Here is a 24,490-nt window from a genome sequence, read left to right as displayed (position 1 = left end):
GTTACATCTGGTGCTGTGACTCGGATGGGAATGAGGTTTTGAATTCCCGCCTCCCATGAAGGAGACGTCATTTTGGAATCCTTCTCGGAGCGGGTTGTGTAGGATCGGATACATTCCGTGCCATGACCCGGGTGGGAATGAGGTTTGGGGGTGAGTATAATGGAGGCCAGCTAGTAAGAGCTCTGTGTGTAAATCTCACTCCCTTGGCATAAAGAAAACCACTTTCGAATGATGCTGAGACCACAGTTTTTATCATCCTTGTTAGAGCGTCCACCTCCCATGCCGGTTTGAATTCCACTCGGAGCGGGCTGAGTAGGACAGGTTACATTTGGTGCCGTGACCCCGTGGCTACCTCACATGCAGGAGACGCTTGTTGAATCCCGCTTGGAGCGGGTTGAGTAGGACAGGTTACATCTGGTGCTGTGACTCAGATGGGAATGAGGTTTTGTGTACCCGCCTCCCATGCCAGAGACGCCAGTTTGAATTCCACTCAGAGCGGGTTGAGTAGGACTGGTTACATTTAGTGCCGTGATCCGGATGAAGTTTATATATAGTTTAGATAGGCCGGTTCGAATCCTGCTCGGAGCAGGTCGAGCAGAACCGGTTACATTTGGTGTCGTGACCAAGATGGGAATGAGGTTTAGCGTGCCTGCCTCCTATGCTGGAGATGCTGCTCTTAACAACCAAATAGGAACATCCTGACATCATGGTGTTGAGATTTGCATGTGTCTGGAAAATGTATCATTCCGCTTACAGCTCACAGCTTCACAGCGTCTGTGAAGGTGATCAGAGCTGCTTCGTTAAAGGGTCACTCCTGAAGCATTCATGCTTGACTTTCCCTTCTGTCTCCATCACTCTCCCTCTCTCTTGTTTATCTCAACAGTGCTAGAAATGACACCTGAAAGGGACACAGACAAACATTTGTCCAGATGAGCTGCGGTAACAGGATTTTGTTTGGACAGGAGCTTCTCTCTGCAGGGAAGAAGGTGACAGTTCATCACCACACTTAATGTGACACAAACTAAGATCTGGGGATGTAAATGTTGTTCAGTGTAATTGGCCAAACCATGCATGCTCACAAAAGTTGACACTGTGTCATTGATGTCCGCCCTCTGTAGTGATGACGTCTGAACCACACCAAGTTATTTTGAGACCGGTATATTAGACACATGTTGGCAGTGTTTCAAACCCTGTGTACTGAGACGCTCTCTTAGCGTGTCCCCTATAAATTTCACTTGTGTATTTATGGACTGGATACACGGACCACAGGAAGGGGAGGAATCAAATTGTATGAGTTAGCTAACTCAGAATTTCAAGTTAGTGCAATTAACATGCTTGTTTAATAAAACCAAGATTTAATGAAATTATCTGTGGAGCTTATTAACTGGATGTAAATGATTACCTTATTAGTGTTTACAAGAAAATGAGTGAAATAATTTGGGTGAAAATGGGCTTAACTCTCATAAAAATAATCTTAATGCTCTTTAAATATTATTTCTTTATGCAAAATATTATTTTTTTAAACAAATATTAAGTTTATTTGTCTTGACTCTTATATGTTAATGTAAGCTTCACCTATATATGTATAATAATATCAATTCCTTTGTTTTAGAACTTAAGTTGAAATTATGTCTGACCTCAATGCAAATTCTCTGAAGGGAAATGCTCAGAAGGATTCTAAGAATGAACCGCATGTAGAACTTTCTTTGTGGTTCTGATGATTCATCCTCCAGCCATGAGTTTAAATCGACTGCAGCTCTAACCAAGTTCAACTGGTATTGCTGTTCTGTACATGTCACACTTTTAAACACGCAAATATTTGACAGCCTACCTCAAGTGTGTTAATATTATAAATTATAAAATAATATGCATTATTTTTCATAAAAAGTGTATTGATCATGCTCATGTAAACAGAGAGGAAAACATTGGGCAATAACAACATTTACCTTTGAATATCAGCGAACACCCGATTCAGGGGCTTTAAAAGATAAGAAAAGATGCCATCAGCTTCAAGGCTTTTGATTCATGCAATCTGGCTGCTTCATCAATCTGAGCTCTTTGTTTGAGAAGTAAAAGACAAATTGTCTTTTAGGTACACTAGATAAAGGCTGCACTTTATTCTTTATAAATGAGTAGATAGTGCATCTGTCTGGCTCTCGTCTCCTTTCCTTTGGTCTTTTAATGGAGGAGGCCCTTTTTTTGCTCTTTAGTTGTTCCTTGAGGAGTGACCACCTCCTGACCCCAGTCCTGAGTGACATGCTCAAGTATACACTTCTCCAACAGGGGGAGGTCAAAACTCAGAAAGTGGCAAATGCTCTTCTGTGTACAGATGGGGATTTTTTTTTTTTTTAACAATTCTAAAACCGCTAGAAACAGTGGAAAGAAATGAACTGATAGCCCTACTTCATATTTAAATTTAGTGGTGGTAATGAGAGTGATTGGTTAAGTGTTTTACAATGAGGGTTTACAACTCCTACACTGCAAGTGTTTTATCATTTCTTTAATATACTATAAAAACGTTTAATCAAGCAACTTGAAATGTGCTTTATGTGGTTGCATCTAAATCAGTTGTTTTCATTGAAATAAATACATTTTATTGGCCCAGCATCTAAAACACAACATATGTTGTTTTTAGACAAGCTTTCCCTTTCTGCAAGTTTTTCAGTTTTCAGCTCTTCTTAATTTCATTTAATGTCGAGAGTGCAGATTAAACCTCCTGCTAATAGCCATGTAAAGACATCAGCATCTGCTGCCTCTGATCCAGGAACAGTGTCGAGTTACGTGCTAATGGATCCTTATTGCTGCACAAAGAGGGTTCAGTGAACTTCAGATTCCTGACGTATCTCAGCTGGCAGTCGGGTGATAAACTGTAAACTGTTTGTAAACCCTGATTCAGGACCACACTGATTATCTAGACTCGGATAAGAAGAAGAATTTGTTTTGAGTTTGTAACGGTGCATGAAGCTTTAAGTGCTGAACTCATGAAAACAAACTCATGTGATGCTATTTCTTCATTTCTTCTGTAGAACATAAATGGAGAATACCCTAAACACTCATTTAATGAAAATGAAAAGCTACAAAGTTAACTATGATGCTTCTCTCCATATTTACTTTCATTGGATGGAAAGTAGCAGCCTCACTCTTAGAAATAAAGATTCTATGGGGTTCTGTATAGAACACTAAGGTTCTTGACTTCATTTTAAAGAATGCTTTATGATAGAAAGGTTATAAATGTCTAATATGATTGCATTATACTTTCATGTTTAACAGGTTATTCCAATTTTTTTCTAGTGATAAAGTATGTTGACGAGCTGGTAAATTCATAAAGTGGTCCCACTTTATATTCGGTGACCTTAACTACTATGTACTGACATTTAATCATTTGATACAATGCACTTATTGTATACATACATGTTTTTAGATTGAACTTGTATTTTAAAAAAATGCCTGCATGTAATTAAATCTGTATGCATCTATAATTACACTGTTTGCCCATCCCTTACACCTTAACCCACCCTTAAACCTACCCAAACCAACAAACCTGTCCCTAAACTTACCCATATCCCACCTGTAATAGCAGCAAAAGTGTTTTGCAATACAGTATTAACACAAAAAGTACACTTTACTTATTTTTTGATGTAAGTACATAGTAGTAAATACTACCTAATATAAAGTGGGATGCAAAAATTATCCAAAATAAAAAAATATATATATTTAAAACTAAATGCATAAAATGATCCCATGATGAGAACACCTAAAAAGTTCTATAAATGAAGTGCCTGACAGAACTCTTTAAGGTTCTATATATAAACTTTTCTTCTAAGAGTGTGGACATTCTCCAGAATTAGAGTTTGGAAAGTCATTAGGGTGAATTTCTTTCTGTGTGAACTATCCCTTTGATGATGAGGATGATTTGCATAAGTGTTTCAGCCTTGCACATAAAGCTTGTGAAGAGGAATGGGTTAATGTGGCTTAGCTGCTTTATAGTATAAAGTTATGTAAATAAGATGTCCTTTGCAGCCGGTCATTAAGTGAATGATCTGTTTTCATCCACAGAAGTGACCATTTGTATTTCCATATGTAAAAATCCTGTACAGAACGTTCTGTAATTATGCCTTTTACTCGCCACCGGTTCAGACAAACTATAAATCATGCAAAACACAACTGCGTCTGAGGAATGTGAAATGGTTTGCTCCACAGCAGACACAGACAGATACACAGATGCTTAAAAGCACACACTCTCTCCTCTTACACACTCACGCACTCCGGCACATATATACTGTCCTTTTGTCTTGTTTCACGTCCCTCAGCTGTCGACTGTCACTCACCCCATTTCATGCTGCTGTCACAGGACATTCTCCCACAAATCTCCCATGCACATGTGCCCTCTGACAGCTCACACACGTGACAGAAACACACAGCACACACGTTCAACTCTGACAAGTCTGAAGTCAACATAAAATAAAAACGGCCCCCTGTATAATGATTCATTGGTGAATGTTATTTCAATTTTTTAAATTTGTCTAAATAATCTTTATTTAGAACTTTTTTTGAATTTTTTCGTTGACCAATAGCCAAATAAGTATTTTTTTGTCTTAGTTTCATTCAGGTATGGAAATGCCAACGCTATCTCACGACCAATTCGTACTTATTCTACGAGGTGGCTATTTCGTATAAATTCATACGACCTCACTCGTGCGAATTCGTACGATTTGTCTAAACCCCAGTGACGGTTAGGTTTAGGGGCGGGGTTTGGGGTAGGTCATTCGTATGAATTCATACGAATTTGTCAACTCGTAAAATACATACGATTTAGCAAAAAACGTATGAATTAGTACGAGTGAGGTCGTATGAATTCATACGATTTAGCCACCTCGTAAAATACGTACGAATTGCCGTGAGATCGGGTTGGAAATGCCCACTTTTTATGATCCAATCAATTTCCGATGAATAAATTCAAGTGCCGTCCTACATTTTTTTTGTCCTTAAATATTTTATTTTAGTCAGAAATACATCATATTACAGAAGTGAAATGAGTTGTGAGCCTTTTTTTACTATTAAAAGCAGGGAAAGTTTGATGGAGCTAAATTTTCTAAAACTACAAACAGCATATGTTGATTTGATTATGATTTGTATTAAATAATGTGATTTGAATTGAATTTGAATTCAAACTGGGAATGCTAAGCCAGAAGAAACAAGAATTTTTGAATATTCAAATTTAACGTGCTGTGAAATCAGACATTCTGAAACTGCATAAAATTACATTTAAATTTGCATTTTTGAAAAAAACCTTTTTAATCAATACTTTTGTCTTTTTTCCACTAAAATAGTCTAAACACCTTTAAAACAGGTAAATTTACATGAAAAGCAAAGTAGTTTAAGATATTATGAATTAACTTTATTTTATTGGAAATGTATTAATATTATTAAGCATAAATCTTGCTAAATTTAATGTGGCTTGTGCTTAAAAGGAAAATAAAAAGAAAACAATTTGCCAGTGGGGTAAGAGAAACGCAGCACATGAATGAGATTTTTAATACGTGAAACCAAATTTCCTGTGACACACTTGAAATTTGGTACCCAGCATTCGAGGAACTATCTAGATATCAAGCAATTCCGTCTGACCAAATTAAAGCATGTATCGAGACTGTGCTTGTGTCACATGAGGACTCGTTCTGACTAACCTCTATGATAGGGTTCTGTGTGCCACATGGTGAATACAGAGAAATCCAACTTCTCAGAAAGAATTCCCTAGAATGGAACCGAGTGGATATAAAGCAGAGCCAAGACTTTCTATCTTTGTATTTCTGCATTTTTATCAAGCTGGCATTCATACAAAGACCTGATTAATCCAATTCACTTCAAAACTACACACGCTCATGCAGTCATTTGAACTCAGTCTCTTGTTTGTCCTCTTCACAAAAAGTCATCTGGCCTTGAAATCACAGTGATACGTCAGCCACCAAGCAAACACACATACACACACATGCATATCAATCACCAGGGAATGTAAACCAAGCTTTGCTGAGTACTGTAATCATGTACTACTGAACTTTGTCCCAGTATTTAGTAGGAGATCTTGGTCCCTTTAATTCAGTGACATGTGTACCTCATGGATACTTGGAAATACTTTATATTTTAAACCTATATATAAAGGTGTTAGGTCTTTTTTTATACTGGTGCGCCTGACCTGAGGCAAAACAGATTGAGTCATAAACATAAATTCTGCTCGCCAATATCTTTATTTTTGCAATCATATTTATTTGAATAAATTTCCACTAAATAATCCCCTGTAGGCAAATTTTTCTGTAACTTGTCACATTCCTGTATGTTGAAGAGCTTATCGTGTTCTTATGATCTCTGCAGGTGTAGGAAAAAGCTGAAGAAATTGAGAAATACATGCCAGCGGTGATCGTGCAAACGTCTGTTTCCCACTGGACTGAAGCTTATACAGGTGAATCCCATGCAAATAATTAAAAGTAAGAAAGAAATGTTAAGATTCACTTTACAAGTTACAAGTTTCATGACAATGAAGTACATTTTCACCCCCAATTCCCATTACTGTACTGCATCTGGAAGTTTTTTTTATTAAATAACTCCCATGATTCAGACATCATCATACTTTGCAGTAAGATGCGCGGGGGCTGAAAACACCACTGAAGACCACTGAAGTGCATATAACCACCTGCCTGGAGTGAGATATTTTGCACCTTTACAGTTAGTCATATCACTCTCGAAAGCCCCCCCCCCCTCCCCCTTTACCCGTTTCTCCACAGGCAAAACAAAGAAAAGCCCCCTCAGATGGAGAGGAAGAGAGGGATGGAATGAGAAAGAGAGCGAGTGAAAGAGAGTGACTCATGAGTGCAGCTTTGAACAACAAGGGGAAATCCTCCTATTGAGAGGCATGCGCTGTGGAAACACTCATCACTCATAGAGGTAACGGAACCGGAGGCCATGCACAAACCAAAACCTTTAGCCATTTATCTGGAGATTGTGTTATGCAAAACGGTAGCAATTTTAACTAAAAATGCGAACTGTGCTTCCTGAACATTTAAAGATGCTAAAATGCTTTTTGATGTTTTTTTGTTTTTATTTTAGAAAAGTAAATGACCTGGCCACCTACAAAGTGCATGAACATAATCCTGATCATTTAGATTGTTATGTATGTTCTTGTAAAGTGTGTCTCGAGTTCTTTTCAGAGTGATTCAAATTTGTGGTTTTTCACACTAAAATACTTGAAGCGCATCAAAAAGTCAGCGTGGGCCACACAATGGAGTTATTTAGGGAAATTTCACATGAATGTCATATGTAGGTATTCACCCCGTACTTTCTGTTGTAGCACTTGCGCTAGCACTTTACTCACAGGAAACTCAGGGGGAAGCTACCCATCTGGGTTTAACATAAAAAAGGAACGTTTCCTGTTGCTTACTAGTGTTTCTTTCACGTCTTTCTAATTTGCATGATTTCCACTCTGATGTTAAAATCGGCCCCAAAAGTTACAATTACATCATATAATTTGCTTTGGAGACCTTTATTCTGCTTCAACAGAAATCATGTAGAAGGCAACAGAAAGTGCATGTTTTTGAATGGTTTTATTTAATCATTATGAGAGCATTAATTTTATTAAGAGTTTGTCAAATCTCATATTTATACTTGGTGCTCCATGGACTTATTTTCGTTGAAAAATGTATGCAGAGTGGGGAAAAAATGTTGCAGAAACAAATATATTTTATTTTAACTGCAGATAAAAATCACAAAAACCTGTAGTATATGGCAATTTCATGCATGAACGTTTAAAAAAAAAAATAGTAATCATAAAAATATTCAATAAAATGTGACTGGTGCTCTTTTAGCATAGTACAATAATTTAGCACAGCGGTGGAGGTAATTTAAGGATGCTTATGTCCTGTACAAAAAATATGAAATGATGTTAATTAACAGATGGCTCAGGGTCAAAATCAGATCAAAATGGCCTTAAAATGTCACCTTTTGTTGCATTGGCTGAAAACAGGAAAAAAAACTTATTGGTGTTTGTTCAGGAAAATGAGCTATTTTATGATCAAAAGATCCATTCACTTTCCTGTTATATGCAGCACATGTCTGAATGTTAAGACCCCTTCACAACAAGGACAATAACAACAACGATAAAGATAAAGTTCTAAAAATTGTTCTTAATCGTTTTTTTTCCAGCTGATGAACGATAAAAACACTGACAGCCAATCAGAATCCATCCTGCTTTCAGAGCTCGAGCATTTATAGCGGCAGACGACAAAACTGCAGCGCGCTTAGAATAAACAGAACAATATCGTCCACTGCTGGCTCTGTCTGCTGCTTTTGACACAGTTAACCAGATCCTCCTGTCAACCCTCATGACAAAAGGCATCTCGGGAACCGCACTCCTTAGGTTCAAGTCTTACCTCTCAGGTAGGTCCTTCAGGGTATGTTGGAGGGGTGAGGTGTCTTAGTCAGATCATCTTGCTACTGGGGTACCTCAGGGCTCAGTGCTTGGACCACTTCTCTTCTCCATCTACATGTCGTTACTAGGATCTGTCATTCAGGAACATTATTTTTCCTATCACACCTATGTTGATGGCACACAACTCTACCTCTCATTCCAACCAGATGATCCGACGGTTGCTGTTCACACCTGTGCGCCCTCCAGAAGCTTGCGTTCTGCAAGTGAATGGCGCCTTGTGGTGCCATCCCAAAGAGGCACAAAATCACTCTCACGGACCTTTTCCTTGTCTGTTACCTGCTGGTGGAATGACCTGCCAAACTTAAATCTTTTTCGCCACTTGATCCAGTAATATTAGCTCTTACTCCTCTATTTCTGTTCTCTCTCTATTTATTTATTTAAATGCTTTCTATGTGCACTTTGCTGGAATAACTGGGACTTGAGCACTTGCATACTTTTGCACTCATGTTGATTTGATTGCTTCTATTGTTCTCATTTGTAAGTCACTTTGGAGAAAAGCGTCTGCTAAATGATTAAATGTAAATGTGAATGCTAATATAGTTATCTTTATAGTTATCGTTCGGTGTGAACGGGCCTTTATTTTTTCATCTCTCTATAAAACTGATTTGTTTTTACATTGATTTTAACTTGTTTCATAGGTTTCATAGGTTGAAACCCTTTGCCTTTTAATTGTGTCCATTGAAAGTGTTGACAAGCTCTTGCGAATACATAAAGTTGCTCCAACACAAAACAAATGATGCTATTTTTATAGACTTGAGGTGTCAAGTGTGAAATCTCTGGTTTAATCCGCAGATGTATTAACACAAAGAGGTCAAGAACAGGTGGGTTAAAGGGTACATTATGAGAATGGCCCACTGTTTTATATCTTGGCGGCTGTTTAGTTGAAATCAGAAGATTATGAGTAATCAACCAACTGAAGCTCCCACCCTTTTACCAGAAGAGTTCAAAGAGTTTGGGTTCCTGTGTGTGTGTGTGCTGAGTGTGTTATGATCTACCATCCGTCCAATCATCTAACCAAGTCTGACTGTGTCTTCACAGTTGATTGTGCATGACAAGAACATCTAACTAAAATTATCAACCACCACCAGTAAAACTGGTATGAATATGAATGATCTATGAAGCTCTGAGACTTTCAATGAGCTCATTAATCATGTTGTGGTGTCTTAAGATTCCTGTGCTTCTGCACTCACTGTATCGGACAGATCATGCTGAAGGTAGAGATGAGCTGTCAGACACCAACACACGTATAAGGGGGTGCCCCCCTTGCAAAAACAAGACTCATCATCTGACATACATGACAGAAATGGAAGTTTTGGGCTCAAAAACACCCACCCATGAGGCCCAGGTCAAATTTAGAGCTCATTTCTGATATAATGAAAGTGAACCTTTTCACAGGGGTGTCATGTATTTTCTTTCTCTCCCCCTCTCCTTAACTCACGCTAAGACAAGTATCTGGTCATACTTTAGGTTAGGGATTTAAAATTCTAAGGCCTAAGTAATATTTGGCTAAGCAATAACTAGTCCCACAGTGTGCAATAAAACGACCAAACAAATATGATAGACTTGCGATGAAAAAAAAAGTTCCATTTCATACAGTGGCATGAAAAAGTATGTGAACCCCTTGCAGAATCTGTGAAAATGAGAAATATTTGAATAAAATATGAGAGATAATAAAAAAATGCATGTTATTTTTTGTTTAGTACTGTCCTGAGTAAGATATTTTACATAAAAGATGTTTGTATTTAGTTCATAAGACAAAACAATAGCTGAATTTATTAAAATAACCCCATTCATAAGTATGTGAACCATTTATTCTCAATACTGTGTGTGGTTACCTGATGATCTACGACTGTTTTTATGTTGTGTGATGGTTGTTCATGAGTCTCTTGTTTGTCCTGAGCAGTTAAACTGAGCTCTGTTCTTCAGAAAAATCCTCCAGCTCCTGCAGATTCATCAGTTTTCAAGCATTTTTGCATTTTTGAACCCTTTCCAGCAGTGGCTTTGAGATCTGCGTTTTCACACTGAAGACAACTGATGGACTCTATTAAAAAAGGTTCAAACATTCACTGATGCTCCAGAAGGAAACACAATGCATTAAACTTTTGAACAGGATGAAGATGTCACAATGTTTCTTATTTTGTTTAAATATCATTGTTTTTCATTTAGTACTGCCCTTCGGAAGCAACAGAAGATACTTGCATGTTTCCCGGCAGAAAAATTAAGTACAATTTACCTTTGGTATTTACCTTTTTTCTATTTGAATTCAAAAGTTTCCACCCCTCAGCTCTTAATGCATCGTGTTTCCTTCTGGAGCATCAGTGAATGTTTGAACCTTTTTTAATAGTTGAGTTTGAGTCCTTCAGTTGACCTCAGTGTGAAAAGATGAATCTCAAAATCATACAGCCACTGCTGGAAAGGGTTCAAATATGCAAAAATGCTTGAAAACTGATGAATCTGCTGGAGCTGGAGGATTTTTCTAAAGAACAGAGCTCAGTTTAACTGCTCAGGACAAACAAGAGACTCATGAACAACCATCACAAAACAAAAAAACAGTCGTGGATCATCAGGTGACCACACACAGTATTGAGAATCAATGGTCACATACTTATGAATGGGGTTATTTTAATAAATTCAGCTATTTTTTTGTCTTGTGAACTAAATGCAAACATATTTTATGTAAAATATCTTACTCACAACAGTACTAAACAAAAAATAACATGCATTTTTTATTATCCCTCTTATTTTATTCAAATAATTCTCATTTTCACAGATTCTGATATATATATATATATCTTTTGTCTTGATAAGCAGCCAGGTAGAACACCCTAGCAGCACCCTGGCAACCACCCAGAGTAACCACACAGAACAACTTTAGCAACAGCCTGGCATTATAACTAAGTTTTGCACAGGTAAACACCACTCACATTTTCACAGAAAATATAAAAATTTAATTCTTTATACTGCAGTTATATGTGTTAAACAAACACAAAACATGAATTATGTGAGTTTTGCATAAAACTATGTACAGACCTGCATGGCAGTGGCTTACTGAAGTAAATGGTTTTATGTACTTCATAACCATACATTTTTGATTGCAAAGTAATAGTGATAGAATGGTTAGGAGATGTTACTATTTTCATCGAAACTGCCTTTTTGGTCACCCAGATTTCACAGAGCTTTTCTCAGGCTTCCATCTTCAGACTTGTTGGCTAGTCACAGACCACACATGCTGGAGAAAGCTGAAATTACAGCGAAACACAGGCAGAGCTTCTTGTGTAAGCAGTTTTTCCTTGAGGTAATTAAAAATGTCACATAAGGGCTTCATTACAGAGTTTCCTAATGAGAGGTATGCATAGTTACAGCAAAATAAAATAAAATAAAATAAAGCATGCAAGTTGGAATTTAATGGTGCTTTTGTGTCCTTTTTTAAGCTCCTGACGGTGACAGCTCCACTTTCACAGTATGGAGAACCTCTGAAATTCTGAAAAAGCTATACTGCTTTTGTGTCCTGCATAGGAAATAAAGTCATATTACAGCACGGTGAGTAAACTATGACAGAATTGTTTACTTTAGAATGATCTATTCCTTTTAAGTGTGCTGTACAAGTAAGATTTAATCTTATTCAGTCTATATGGTCTAGGCACACAGTTCTGTTTCTCTGTATTATGAGGACTCTGTGGTCCCTCCTGCCTCTGAGTAGTTGTTATTTTCCATGTGTGTCTTCATGTACAGTATGTACAGTATGTCTCTGTACTTCTATGAATTTTCCTGGACTGTGGTCCACGTGTCTGGGATCACACCCTCCCGTCTGGTAGGCTGGAATGAAGGGCTTTTCTCCGCCCCCTGTTTTCAGTCCCTTCAGTTTCCACATGGACACATATGTACAGAAGGTTGCCTCTTCAGCTTAACTGGAGAGAGCTGAGTTTCTAGGAAAAGCCTCACAGAATGTCTCCTTCTTAGCCAATGTTTAACAGGTGCCATAGCTGACCAGCAAAAACAACACTGGGGAACTCACTGACTCCAACTCAGTGTGCTTTCTGCTGTTTGATCCAAACTTTGTATTCAATTACACTTTTGTTATTAGTTTTTTTTCTGTATTAATATTTTTTTGTAATTATTTTTATTCATTTATTTTTAATTATTATTCCAATTTAGTTTTTAATTAATAACGATTTAATCACTTTTTATTTTATTTTTAACTCATATTTCACTTTTCTTACATTTGCTTAAAAAAAGTAATCTGGTTGGTTAAAAAAAATCCTAAGATTGAACATTGACTTACATAAAAAAGGAAACCCGAGACATATCTAATGACCAGAATATAGAGACGTGGGTGGGCTCTTTTGATTTCGATTTTTTTTTTTTCTGTTATTTCCTGTTATTTTATTGGGTTTTTTTTGTCAGTGTAGTATTTTATGCAGTTATGTAAAATATTAAAATTGGCGTTATAATTATTGACTTGTACTGTATAGGGGGCATTTATCATTTATTTCTAAAAACAAAACACTGTTTATGTGTTTTGGCTGTTCATTTACACAAAAAAATCGTTTTGGGGGCCTGAAAATGCATACTTTTAGTTTTTGAAAAAAATACCGTTATCATTTCCGTGTAAACTTCAAAAGCGCAAATTTGTGAAAGCGGTGACATCATGCGTGTGTGTATTACGTGTTCAATTTATAGGCGCTTAGTGTTTCGTTACAAAAGTAACATCGCCAACTACAGGCCTGGCATGCAAAATACATAGTTTTCGCGGATCCATGTGAACGGGGATCGTTTTGATAATGTTGTCATCTGTACGTGAAAAATGCAAAGGAAAACCATTTCTGTTTTTAGTTCATCATTCTCGTGCAAACATACCCTTAGCTTGCATATGATTTTTTTGTGCAAGTTTTACCTATGCTCTGCACTAACATTATGTAACAGCAGCATTCTCACATTTCTTCAGTTGGTGTCTTGACAAAGTGTAGATATATCTCCGAGGTGGCGTGCAGAACTGAGATTACACTGACAGCGCTGACATGCAGTTATAATTAGTTTCAAACAGCAACTGCTCTTGCATTCTTTCACACGCTTTCTCTTTTCCTCCTTCTCCCCTCATACACCTTGACCCTCCGTTGCATTCTTGGGGGAAGGGATTAAAGCTTGAGAAGGGGGTTGGAAGGGGCAGAACAATTACCCTGAAGAGGCGTTGGGCCAGACCCCTGCAGGTAGGGCTGACAGGGCGAGACCTCAGGCTGTCATGAGCTATTAGCTAGGCAGAGATGGCCAGAGAACACACACCCTGATGGATGAACTAAACAAAGAATAGCTTTTTTTTGTCTATGGTCTATGGCTGTGTTCAGCATACGACTTGTATTATTTTTTTCTGTATGTACTAAGTGCAGTATTTTCTGTATGCATGAATTATTTTCACCAGGCGATAGCCATGCGATGCACTCTGTTTGACCTTCCTTTTCAACATGAAAAATGAACCAAGATATTCACACTATGTACGAATCTGGAAATTGCCTCCATTAATGAAGGACCAACCTTTGAACAAATATACTGGGTGTGTGTGTGTGTGTGTGTGTGTGTGTGTGTGTGTGTGTGTGTGTGTGTGTGTGTGTGTGTGTGTGTGTGTGTGTGTGTGTGTGTGTGTGTGTGTGTGTGTGTGTGTGTGTGTGTGTGTGTGTGTGTGTGTGTGTGTCAACAGAATGATGCAAAGCACTAAAATCATGTGCAACTCTTGCACACACACAAACACACGTGTACCGTAACAATTTCCCATGTTATTGAGCAGAAAAACATGATGATTTGAATTTTTTTACTACATGAAAACGCACCACAACTAGAATCCCCCTATCACACCTTCTCTTTACTTCTCTTTTCTTCTCTTTGCAGTATGTTTCTTGGTTACTTCCTCTTTTTAAATTCTTAATTCTGAAATCTGATATTAAAAAATAAATCTCACAGGTTTACAATCTTGCCTTTTGTTCGTTTTCAGCTCTCATTTTGCTTCTTAGCCTGTTTTACCCATAAATGAGTTTCACACAGAGGAATGAAAGGAAAGAATGTTGTCACAGTAATTTGGACAATAAACCATCAATGAACTATTTAAGCCTGTGGGCGACTAAAGTTAGTGAAGGTTTTACCACTTTTTTGCTGATCTATTTGAATAACTATAGCATACAGGTATTATATTTATATACTTATACTGTACTATTGTTTTCTCTTATTTTTCAGTAAAATCCATAGGGCAAAATGAATATCTTACTTGAGGAAATATATTTTTGAATATATTTTGTTCAAACCTTCAAATGCTAAAATATATAATAAAATGTACTTACAGGAGCAAAAAATACCTTTCTAATCTTAAAATATATTTTAAATAAATACCAAATGTATCTTTATAGTTTGAACATCATAAATATATTTAAAATATAAAAAAGAAGTAATATTAAGTAATTAACTAGCAATGACTAAATTAAAATATATTTATGTAAATATATAATAAAATTAATAAGATTTTTTTGTTTGTTTATTTGTTTTTACCCCACTGGCAAATAGTAGTTTTTCTGTTTTATAACTTTCTGCTTTTAACTTCACAAACTTCACTTTTTTCCAGATTTATGCTTCAAACCAGATTTTATATGTGCCCTAACCGCTCTGCATGTGTACGTACATGTGCTGCAGGACATTCTTGAGATGACAGACATGCACACCTACAGGAGCTCAGGGGTGAAGCCCCCCACGGCGAAGGAAACGGCCCGAGGAAAAGCCTCATGTTAAAGGGAGAGGGGCCCGGCCGCTCCTTCAACAATGGAAGTTCCTGGGAGATTCTTGGAAGGTCTTGTGATTTACGATTCATCTTTTTCTTTATATGCAGCATGAACGGCACTTTACTCCCGGCTCACTTTGAAACATGGAGCAGTTTTTCAAAGAAATTGGTGTGTGGCGTGCACGTGACCGTGTGATACCCGTGTGAACCGACTAGTCGAACGGCATTTTGGCGCACTCAGAATATTAAAAGGAATATATTGTGTAAAGCAGCTAACGTGTCAACACAAGCTTTTATCATTCCTTTGTCAGTATAGAAGCCTTTATGTGGAATAATCTTTCCGACACATTTGAAATAATCCACATCAATTCCATTAATGTTTAAAGACACCCTATCTGCTTCTACACCTAATTACCCTGCCGCTTCTCTCACTGTGACTGGACTCTCATTATGCTCTGAGGGCATGAATAAAAGGAGGTTTAACATCCACAAAAGAAAGACCCTTCTTATGCCCAGGAAAGTGGATACATAGTGACCTTTAACCTTTGGGGGATTAGGCTTCATTAGGGGGTGACCGTAAAACCTCTGTTCACCCGTACGCTCATCTCTCTGGGATTAGTGATCTCTGACCAATAGGTCCATGGGCGTTTAAAAGCAGGTTATCAACGTGTGGTGTGTGTGTTTGTACTAGTTTGGTCTTTTGTTGTTTTGATTCTACTCATTATGATTAACTAGTCTTGATGTGCTGGCTAGTACATCATTATGCAGCATATTATAAAGAAATACAGGAATAAATGTACATAAAAATAACTTTTTATTCCATTAATTGTCCCAAAACAAGGCAAAGAATGACTGGGATCTGAGTGCAAATCATTATGCACTTAAATTAGGATTAAGATAAAGCCACTTTGTTTCAAAATTGTTGTTAATTCTTTGAAACTCTTAATGGTGATAAAGAGGTTTAGTTGATTCTGAGTTGATAAGATTATCTGTCAATAGTTCAAATGTTCTAGGCTGTGCTATTCAAGCTTAGTTGCTACTTTGCCTACATGTTTAATCGGTAAAACACTAGTGAATAGTCCATATCTTAACCTAATCTAGATAACTTCTTACATGGCAATCACGCCATTTATTCACGAGGGACATAAAGTCAGTTGTATGACAGTATGACGCATATTTTATCAGTTGCATTGATGAAAGTGAAATGGTGTGCAATGTATTGTACGCTATTCTCAAGACAAAACCGATTAATCCTAGCAAATGGTTCACACTCGTTCTGTTGGTGTTGCTGTTGTGTGTTTGACATAGAGGCCTATAAATGACAAAGAATATAAGATCATAAAAAAAGAGTAATGTTTGTTTCTTGGGCACTGAGATGCAAAGAGCACCATAGCTGTGTTGAAGTCAACATGAAGTGTGTAGCGTAGTGTATTTCAGAGAAATAAAATGTCGGATATGACTTGATTTTTTTCTCAATGGGTTTTAATTGGATTGTAAAAAATGATATCTTTATGGCAGGTGGTTGGAAGGGAGAGGTTAGAAAAGTTGATAATTTTATTTGATAAAATTACAAAAACAACATGCAGCTGATGAATCATGAACAATAATGTGGATTAATAGGGTCAATTGTCATTTTATGTTGTGTTCATGTTAGGAATATTGCCAATTAAATTTCTTAAGTTAAAGGGAGGGGTTGGGAAAAGTTGATTTTTTTTTTTTTGATAAGATTACAAAAACAACATGCATCTGATGAATTATGAACAATAATGTGGATTAATAGGGTCAATTTTAATTTCATGTTGTGTTCATATTTGGAATATGAATCAAAAGAAAGAAAAAGTTTGGAACAACATTAGGGCGAGTATTTATGATTGAACAATCCCTTTTAAAGCGGAACTCTGTAAGATTTGCGAAGCTCCCCCTACAGGTTCCTTCAGTGAATCACACTGTCGTAATTACTCCAAGCGCAGCTCTGGACTACAACGACTAACGCTCACCAGCGCAGTAGTTTTGCTAATACAATACAAAATATCTCGATGGAGGTGGGTAATTTTTGACATTGTCTTATAAAGTCATAATATATACATTGTTTTTGAATTACCGTAAAGCATTTTGTCACTCGCGCATAAATGTGAACATGAGGCGAGATTGTGTCGGGTCGGCGAAGCTCAACTTGCAAGTGCTATTTTCTGGCATAGACGTGCCAGAGGCGGTTAGTGCACGCCTCAAACACACCACTACAAGTCAATTGACCATCATAAGGACTTAGAAAACTATTTATGAAGGTAAAAAAGTTTCTTAGTTCTGCTTTAATTCAGGAATACACTACACAACTTTTTAAAATCGGAACAGATTAGACATCATACACTTGCTGAATTTGTAAATGGTTACAGAGAAAAATGTCTAAATAGTCTAACGTAGCCAGACCTTCAGATTGACAGCAAAAGGTCTGGACTCTATAGCAGATTTCATTGGCCATGGACCGCCCAGAGGCCGTCTAACTGACATGTAAAGCAACCAATCACAGTTAATTTTGTTCCGCGTCATGTTTAGGGGAGTGAAAATGTAACGTCGATGTCCCTACAATAACAGACCAGCGTGTAAAACTCTTGGACATATTTTAAAAAGTCTACATTGTGGACTTCACATACTTTTGAAAATCAAGCATTTAGTTGATCCTGATAAGCGCTCATTATCACATTTTGTAAACACAACGGCTTTCCTTTTCCACGAGGGGGTTTGGCATCACGGCATCTTTGTTTCCAGGCGGGCCGTTAAAGAACACAACACACACGTCTCCAGGAAATCCTGTAGAATTCAACCAATCAGATGACGACTCCTGAAGTGTTTCAAATTTTGTGTGCCGTATGTATCAGATGTTCAGCCAATGGTCCGTGGGTGTGACGTTTGAGGCTGAGACTAAATACTAAACGACTGAGGATCACACACTAACAGTCATTCCAAAAACAACAAACTCACATAGGACCTGTTTACACCTGGTCACTTCATTCATATTCTCTGATCGGATAGCTATCCGATCGTGAAAAGATTAGGTGTAAATGCCCTCCGAAGTGCTTTTGAGATGGATTTAAATCTGATCACTCAAACCACTTCATGAGGTGGTTCGAGACGCATTCCAGACGAAACTGTATATGTATAGTGTAAATGCTTCTGGTTATTGAAACCACATATGTAAATTTTACTCCCCCCAAAATGGTAAAAAAAAAAAAAAAAATGCCTTGATAGCCAGATATGACAGGGCTACTGGAACACACACCGCATTCACCACAGATATGGCCCATTGCATGGGTATCTCTTCAGCAAGTGATGCGCAAACTGCCGCAAATGAAACCGAAAGTGCGCTGTCGCATCCTGAAGCTCAACACACAGTCATCTTCATTAAAAGTAGTGACTCTAAATTATCTTATCAGTGCTGTTGTCACTCCTATTACGGTATTTGATCTTAAAATTAGCTGATGATAAATAAAATGCAGAACTAAACTTGCATATAGTGTGGGAATTGAAGATAAGATTTATATTCATTTTATGGGCACATTTATGTGATTTATTCACCCTCAAGCCATCCTAGGTGTATATGACTTTCTTCTTTCTGATGAACACAATCAGAGTTATATTAATAAATATCCTGACGCAGTGAACGGGACCAACGAGTTTGAAGCTCAAGAAAGTGCATCCATCCATCATAAACATATTCCACACAGCTCCGGGGTTTAATAAAGGCCTTCTGAAGTGAAGCGATGCGTTTGTGTAAGAAAAATATCCACATTTAATATGGAAGGCGGTCTGGCAGAAGCTAGATATTTTACTTTATAACTTTTTAAATATGGATATTTTCGCATCACTTTGCTTTTGGCTTTTATTAACCCTCCGGAGCCGTGAGGAGTATGTTTATGATGGATGGAGGCACTTTCTTGAGCTTCAAACTCATTGGTCCCGTTCACTGCCATTATAAAGTTTGGATGTGTCGGGATATTTATTAATAGAATTCCAACTGTATCCCATCTGAGTACAGTTGTGCTGTTTTGTAATGCCGGTTGTGAGCGCAGGGAAGATGTGCTCTGGAATTGACTAACTTTAGCCCTGTGGTTTGTTCATGTTGTGTCTTCATAAATCATGTGCTGAACACACACATGCATTGATCTCAAACTGTCCCCAAAATACTTTCCCAGCTCCACACATTCATTCAGGACAGTCCCCTTCCCACACACACATCCCACAGGGTGTATCCTAGCCTCAATCAGATCTCACACCTGTCCTTGTCAACCACTCTGAAAGCCTCACGTGTCATTGTAGCGTGTGGATTTCAGTGGCTATCTGGCATTTTTGTGCCGATCCCTCGAGCGCTTCAGTGACTGCTGCCTCTCGAAAAGCAATTTTTCTGAAAACAGCCAGCAGTCATTCATGTCTCAAAATCTAATTTATGTGTCAATCACTTATTTCATTCCTGTGGCTAATCGCTGAAAATAACTCCTCGTTGATTGTGCATGTAAAATGCTTTCATAAATCATATTTTAGCCCTTACATAATATATATATATATATATATATATATATATATATATATATATATATATATATATATATATATATATATATATATATATATATATATATATATATATATATATATATACAGTCAAACCAAAATTTATTCAGACACCTTGAACTTTTCATTCATTAATTCAGTTTATTCACTATAGTTAAAAAAAAAATTGTAATAAAATATGACAAGACCTCAAAGTTAAACGGTGTCAGAAAAAAATAATCTTAATTATTTTTAATCAGAAAAACATGGTTAGGTCAAAGTGTCTAAATAATTTTTGGTTGGGTATAATATGTCACAGTTTACTTTATTTTGCTAACCTCACTTACATAAATGAACTATAGTGTCCTGCACCCACTAGTAAAAATATATCAAAAATGTCTGAATAATTTCTGGTTTGACTATATACAGTACAGTCCAAAAGTTTGGAACCACTAAGATTTTTAATGTTTTTAAAAGAAGTTTCGTCTGCTCACCAAGGCTACATTTATTTAATTAAAAATACAGTAAAAAACAGTAATATTGTGAAATATTATTACAATTTAAAATAACTGTTTTCTATTTGAATATATTTCACAAAGTAATTTATTCCTGTGATGCAAAGCTGAATTTTCAGCATCATTAGTGTCACATGATCCTTCAGAAATCATTCCAATATGTTGATCTGCTGCTCAAGAAACATTTAATGTGTACAATTGTACAAAATATTTGTGTGTAATATTTTTTTTCAGGATTATTTGATGAATAGAAAGTTCAAAAGAACAGTGTTTATCTGAAATCTAATCTTTTGTAACATTATAAATGTCTTTACTGCCACTTTTGATTGATTTAATGCATCCTTGCTGAATAAAAGTATTCATTTCTTGAATTTCTTTTAAAAAAAATAAAAATAAAAATTCTTATTGACCCCAAACTTTTGAACGGTAGTGTATAATGCTACAGAAGCTTTGTATTTCAGATAAATGCTGTTCTTTTGAACTTTCTATTCATCAAGGAATCCTGAAAAAAAAAACTGTTTTCAACATTGAAAATAATCATAAATGTTTATTGAGCAGCAAATCAACATATTAGAATGATTTCTGAAGGATCATGTGACACTGAAGACTGGAGTAATGATGCTGAAAATTCAGCTTTGATCACATGAATAAATTACATTTTAAAATATATTTAAAAAAAAACAGTTATTTTAAATTGTAATAATATTTTACAATATTACTGTTTTTACTGTATTTTGATCAAATAAATGCAACCTTGGTGAGCAGAAGAGACTTCTTTTAAAGGCATTAAAAATTCGTACCGATCCCAAACTTTTGAACAGCAGTTTATTCTGTAATGGTTGCATTTTAATACTCAAGACATCAAGAGTGTGTTTTGGGTGGATCCCAGCTAACAAAAATGGGTTCTAAAAACATAGATTATAAAAACATTTCTAAATGTCCATTTTAAAAAAGTTTTAATTTTTTTTTTTTTTTTTGTGGTTATGCGAACATTAAGGAAACATTCAATTTTATCATTCTCCAAACATCGTGGAACGTTACGTTTGAATGTTCTTTTACATTCTGAAACAAGTAGTAACATTTAAAAAACTTTAGATGAACGTCCCAACGTTTCAGAAAAAAACAAAAAAACTTCCATGAACAAAGTAATGTTTTTGTGCTAACATTTTGAGAACATTCTTAAAATACCAGATAACTTTGAACAAACATTCTTTTAATGTTTCTGAAAGAATGTTTGCTTGTAGCTTTGAGAGAACCCTGCCAGAACATTTGTCAAAGTTCTAAGAATGTTCCCTGTTACCTGGGATGCTTTTACTGACTGATTTCCTTGGCATGAATTATTGTAATGAATGACTGTGTGTGTAACCTTCATGGTCAGCTCTTAATTCTGCTTTTATGTCTTAATGACAGTAGGAAGGCAGTGAAACGTCCCAGCGCAAACATGGCTCCCGTCTCTTGTCACCTTCCTGCGAGGGAACATATGGCCAGAGACACTTTAGTGTGATGAAAGCAAACACAACAGTGTCAATCCGCATCAGACCAACAGGCTGAAGCCCAAACGCTGGTAAAAACACTTTCACACAAGACAGAAAAAACAGGTTTGTTAAAAATCACGTTTTGTTTGGTGTGTTTCAGCAAATTTGGAAAATAATGTTATGCATTAAATTACAAAGAATTTAAAAGTGCAATCCACCTCTTAAAGGAACCCAATATGCAAAAGAGCTACTTTCCCGAAGCTTCCTATAAGGTTGACTCCTCTGGTCATGTATTTACTGGATGGGTGGAAGCACCAGAGAGATGGTAATTGTATTGCTAAAGTAAATAGATTTTGATCTCTTTTCTTGTCTTTGTCTTTTTCTATCATTTAGGATCAGACCTGAGGTGATTCCCTGTGTTCTTGGAGGGTTCTGGTTTAAAGAGGAGCTTTTGAAACTCTCTGCAATCCTTGTTAGGATATTTTCTTCTTCCCTGCTGAACAGCCCCGGGACACAAGCTTAACATGCACTGACGTGTGTGTGTGTGTGTGTGTGTGTGTGTGTGTGTGTGTGTGTGTGTGTGTGTGTGTGTGTGTGTGTGTGTGTGTGTGTGTGTGTGTGTGTGTGTGTGTGTGTGTGTGTGTGTGTGTGTGTGTGTGTGTGTGTGTGTGTGTGTGTGTGTGTGTGTGTGTTCAGCCCTTCTACAGATGTTGCAACTTTTGATCGTAACATTTAAAAGGTTCAGTGTGTAATGGTTGACAATAAGGATACATTTAAAAACACATTTGCTCATTGAAATAGTTTTCATATGAGATCTGCACAGTTTCAGCCACAGACCCTTAAGAAATAAACTTAATGATTGAAACATGAAACTAACTGGAAGCGCTTTCAAAACTGAAGATTTCTCAGGTCTTGTCTTTTTCGTCTCACTTTTAACCACTTTGGTCCCTTTAGCACCTCTCCGTCTGTAACTTCAGAATGTTTCAGGGGCCAGTTGTCTAGAATAGATGACAGCACATTTACATGTTTAAAGGCTGAATGCAGACTCCAGATTGTTAGGAGACAATCCTCGCTTTCATTCTTTCCAGAGCATCCATGACCCGACAGGTTTAAGCACAAAAGATGAAAGGAGACTAAGTGATGGAGGTCTAAAACCCGTTCTGACACTTGTTGCAAAACCGTCAGGTCTTGCTTGCTGGTCACTTTAAGTCCATTTAAAATGTCATTTATTCCTGTGATGCAAAGCTTAATGTTCAGCATCATTACTCCAGTCTTCAGTGTCACGTGATCCTTCAGGAATCAGTCTAATATGTCGATTTCCTGCTCAAGAAACATTTCTTACCATCAGTGTTGGGCAGTGACTAATTACTTTTGATGCTTCGACCCCTACTTATTTGAAATCCAACAATCCCGTAAGTCCTAGATTTATTTTCATAATTTTCACGACTTGCATAGGCACATATAGTCACCAGTGCAGCAGGTACGCTTGGAATATGGAAACGCTTACATTCAGCGGATGGAAATATTGCCATTACACTGATTTTGTCAGGAGAAAAGATGGCTTTACCCATCCACATCCCTCTGATCCTGATATAAATTATAGTACTATAATTAAAAATCTTTTTGAAAAACAAAACATTTTCTTATGAACTTATGTGATTTCTTTTGATAAAATACATCATGAGTGTATGGGTAACAGAAATTACAGCTACAAGTAGCTTCAAGCTACACATGACAATTAATGAGATTAATACAATAACCACTGAGTGTTTGTAATAACTTCTGACTGCGATCCAATGTGGATTTTGGTCAAATGATGAGGCAAATTATGTTGTAACATTTTAAAAGCATTTTTTGGGGAAGATATACAATTACAACTTTTGTGGGGCATGAAGGAAAAGTAATATAACTAGTAGTGTAACTAATTACTGTTGCCAAAAAGTAGCAAGTAATTACAAGTATTACTTTTGAAATGAGCCTTACTATTATTATCAATGTTAAAAAACAGTTGTGCTGCTTATTTTTTTCAGGATTCTGTGATGAATAGACAGTTCAAAATAGCACTTATTTGAAATAGACTGTCACTTTTAATCAATGTAAAGCATGTTTGTTACTTTTTCCCCCTCCTTTTAAGGCAGCATTTTTACCAGGAGCAAAACTGTATTTTTAGACATTTAATTGAATCATACAGCTGTGCTACTTACCCTTGAGGAGCCAACTAGGGCAGTAAGTCAAATATTTAACCAGAGTGTCACTAACATCAAAGCGTTTTTAAATACTAGTTAAGAATTTGACTTTCAAATTAACATTCAGATTAATTGTAAATGATGTAATGAGAAAACCACGTTTGTGGGAAATGGAAGGGAAAAACCAAATAAGCCATTTTACTGATCACACTAACGTTTTTTGCTCCAGAATTCAGTTTACTCTAAAGCAAGGCTAGGTTCAGTTATGGGACTGCAGTTCATACGGGCAAGTCTGTGCTACAGCAGAATTCCCTAGCAATATAACACTCCTACACTTTAATGTTTTATTGACCCACTGCAATCAGGCCCTTTAGACTTTAAACAATGTCAAGCCAGCCACCCCCTCACCTTGACCCAAATTCCATCACTCAAACATTCCTGCTTTTCTTTAAAGCTTTCAGTCTTGTGCAACTCTTTGTGTGTACCTGTGAAGAAACCACACCTTGACATCATGAAATGTTGTTCTTATGTGATTT

At 36.7% G+C, this 24,490-nt stretch overlaps 1 long non-coding RNA gene across 1 annotated transcript; it reads left to right on the top strand.

Moving 5' to 3' along the window:
- Window positions 1-1,180: 1,180 nt before the first annotated feature.
- LOC137011144 (uncharacterized) lies at window positions 1,181-24,490 on the top strand. The gene is made up of 9 exons (XR_010893439.1): window positions 1,181-1,316; window positions 6,367-6,454; window positions 6,630-6,936; window positions 11,288-11,385; window positions 11,642-11,771; window positions 11,908-12,016; window positions 15,081-15,302; window positions 21,704-21,891; window positions 22,162-24,490. It is a non-coding gene; the product is annotated as an uncharacterized lncRNA (long non-coding RNA).

Source organism: Chanodichthys erythropterus, chromosome 21, assembly GCF_024489055.1.
Source record: "Chanodichthys erythropterus isolate Z2021 chromosome 21, ASM2448905v1, whole genome shotgun sequence".
In the NCBI taxonomy this organism is placed as follows: domain Eukaryota; kingdom Metazoa; phylum Chordata; class Actinopteri; order Cypriniformes; family Xenocyprididae; genus Chanodichthys; species Chanodichthys erythropterus.
This window is presented reverse-complemented; position numbering and strand designations above follow the sequence as displayed.